Below are 679 nucleotides of genomic sequence, written 5' to 3' on the forward strand. Positions count from 1 at the left end.
AGAGTTGGACTTTAAAACTATTTTCCCGCAAAATAATGTCGAAATAGGAGACGCATGGTCAGACGTGAAAGATGAGTATATCGCCTATATAAAGTCAAAAGACTATACAGGAGAGGAAAAGGCACTTGCCGCCACGTTGAACTCCTTACCTGATGGTACGCATGAAAAGATTTCTTTCCCTAATATATAAAAATTAATTTTTCTCATTTACGACATACAGGGTGACCAATTTTATTCTATAGATCGAAATATCTTCGAAACTACCCCATCTACAAAAAAATTATTCAGAGAAAAGTTGACCAGGGCAGAGGAGGGGATTTAAATATACCAAAATCAATGGTAGAGTTAAATTTCGCCGTATGTCCTGGTCAACTGTTGTCTAAGGCGTTTTTTGTAGATAAGGTAGTTTAGCATATATTTGGATCTATGAATTAAAGTGGATTTTCCTGTATAATTTTAATCGTGTAATTGACCAACTTCTAAGAGATGGCATTAGTATTCACTAATATGAACCATTTTCGTCGAGCTTGATCCTTCAAATTACGCCTGTCAAAAGTTCAGCCATTTATGTTTACGTATTTACAAGTTACAGCACTGAGAAGCGACTAACTTCCAAGTTTTTTTTAATATGGAAAAATCTGAGTTTCGAGTTTTGATCAAACACTACTATCTTCGCAAG

The sequence above is a fragment of the Belonocnema kinseyi genome, chromosome 9 (assembly GCF_010883055.1).
Source record: "Belonocnema kinseyi isolate 2016_QV_RU_SX_M_011 chromosome 9, B_treatae_v1, whole genome shotgun sequence".
In the NCBI taxonomy this organism is placed as follows: Eukaryota; Metazoa; Arthropoda; class Insecta; order Hymenoptera; family Cynipidae; genus Belonocnema; species Belonocnema kinseyi.